This window comes from Octopus bimaculoides, chromosome 27 (assembly GCF_046866305.1).
Source record: "Octopus bimaculoides isolate indiv1 chromosome 27, ASM4686630v1, whole genome shotgun sequence".
NCBI classification, from domain to species: Eukaryota; Metazoa; Mollusca; class Cephalopoda; order Octopoda; family Octopodidae; genus Octopus; species Octopus bimaculoides.
Genome location: NC_142954.1, coordinates 16,587,091 through 16,589,590, shown reverse-complemented (window position 1 = coordinate 16,589,590; position 2,500 = coordinate 16,587,091). Strand labels below are relative to the sequence as shown.

General features: G+C 34.6%; 1 protein-coding gene across 3 annotated transcripts in view; it reads left to right on the top strand.

The window, feature by feature from the left end:
• Positions 1-2,500, top strand: part of LOC106868913 (DNA excision repair protein ERCC-5) — a 299,999-nt gene that overhangs the window by 194,514 nt on the left and 102,985 nt on the right. The window lies entirely within an intron of this gene.

Sequence of the window (2,500 nt, the reverse complement as noted above, 5' to 3'; positions counted from 1 at the left end):
ACACACACACACACACACACACACACACATATATATATATATATGAATGAGAAAAAAGAAGAAAATGGAGAAATTGATGTATAAACATCAGTTTACTCAAAGATATTCCAATTAATATAAGATGAAATTCCATTTTATATTAATTGGAATATCTTTGAATAAACATAGGCGTAGGAGTGGCTGTGTGGTAAGTAGCTTGCTTACCAACCACATGGGTCCAGGTTCAGTCCCACTGCCTGGCAACTTGGGCAAGTGTCTTCTACTATAGCCTTGGGCCGACCAAAGCCTTGTGAGTGGATTTGGTAGATGGAAACTGAAAGAAGCCTGTCATATATGTGTGTGTGTATATATATATATATATATATATATATATATATATATATATATATATATATATATATATATATATATGTATATATATATATATATATATATATATATATATATGTATATATGTATATATATATATATGTATATATGTGTGTGTGCTTACGTCCCCGTAACTTAGCGGTTCGGCAAAAGAGACCGAAAGAATAAGTACTAGGCTTCCAAAGAATAAGTCCTGGGGTCGATTTGCTCGACTAAAGGCGGTGCTCCAGCATGGCCGCAGTCAAATGACTGAAACAAGTAAAAGAGTAAAGAGAAAACTGATGCCTGTACATCAATTTCTCCATTTTCCTATTAATTATTCTCATTCATAAATATTTAAATACTAAAATACACCAATGCAAAACTAAAGCATTTCATTTTCACTGAACATGGGTATAAACCGAAGAACTAGGATGCAAGCATCCCTTAAGTCACGCCACCTACACTTTTCTCTGCAAAATAGGGGTAGTTTATCCTGTTCAGGCTATATTATTAGCATTATTCTGCAATCGAGAATTTAAAATCACTTCTTTAATATATAGGTATATATATATATAGATATATATGATGGACTTCTTTCAGTTTCCAAGAGAAATGTGTGCGGTTAAGATGCAAGGTACAATATTTAAGAGAGAATAAGATAGACAAACAAAAATGGTAGATGTGTGAAGATATGGAATGTATTGAAGAAAAACTCCAAAATTAATACCCTTTTCCAACCTGCCCTAAGCCGGCATATAAGAATGAGGCTTCAGGTCTGTAGTTCTGGGCAATGTGGAGTCACTCCTTTGTTACCATTACTCTCAGGTCTGTTCAAACTCGGAATGGTAGAACCTGTTAACACCCCATCTATTATAGGTTGAATATATTTTTGTAAAGCTAGACTGAGCTCCTTAGCTGCAGTGAAAGCAATGAGTCTAGGAGAGAGAAAACTCCAAAATTAATATCCTCTTCCAGCATGCCCAGAGCCAGCATATAAGAGTGAGGCTCCAGTTGTGAGTTTGGTGAGGGTCCGTTTCAATAGTTCTGGGGCTTGGAGTTTGTGGAGTCAGCCCTTATTACCATTACTCCTAGGTCCACTCAGACCCGGAATGGTAGTACCAATCCGGATCCCATCTATGAGATTGATAGATTTTTGTAAGTGTAGATTGAGCTCGTTAGCTACAGTGAATGCAATTAATCCAGATGGAAAACTCCAAAATTAATACCCTTTTCCAACCTGCCCTAAGCCAGCATATAAGAATGAGGCTCCAGGTCTGTAGTTCTGGGAAATGTGGGGTCACTCCTTTGTTACCATTACTCCCAGGTCTGTTCAAACCCGGTATGGAAGCCAGCACATAAGAGAATGGCTAATGAAACTACCACGAGGTATGTCCAATGACATAGATTCACATTATGGAAGCAACTATCTTCATTCCTGCTAGTGTGCATTCTGCTACAGGCAGAGATAGCAGGAAATGATGATGTTATTTGACAGAGTAATCTGAATACTAACTGGTTAAGAAGTTCCATTTTGGTTTTTTGGTTCCTCTAATAGTTTAGCGCCACAACCACAGTATGAGGAAATTTTTTTTTAATTGTTTAAAATTATCATTAGATAAAAGACTGTTGTTTTTTGCTATTATCATGAGATAACAGGAATTATCAACAACATAGCTGGAGACTTTGTAAAAATATTTGATAGCAAATTATTGTTTGTCTATGCATAGTTCACCAATCTCACCAAAATAACATGTTTGTGTGTATGTGTGTATTTGTGTAAGCATGCATGCATATATACATACATACATACATACAGACACACATACATACATACATATATACATGAATATATATGTATATGTATATATATGTATATATTGAGAGAAAGATTATTTTCAAAAAGTTGTGCAAGCACTTTCAGATCTCAACGTTGATATCTGAAAGCGCTTGCACATTTATCAAAGCCTACACATAGTTTGTGAAATTCCTTCCTAAAGGTCAGTACCATTCTACTCTCTAAAAAGTTCTTTTGTTAATCTTAACTTTTTGAAAAAAATCTTTCTCTAAATATTATAACTGTATCAAGTAATTCCTAAATACTCTGCATATATGTACGTACATGTATATGTATATATATATATATATATAT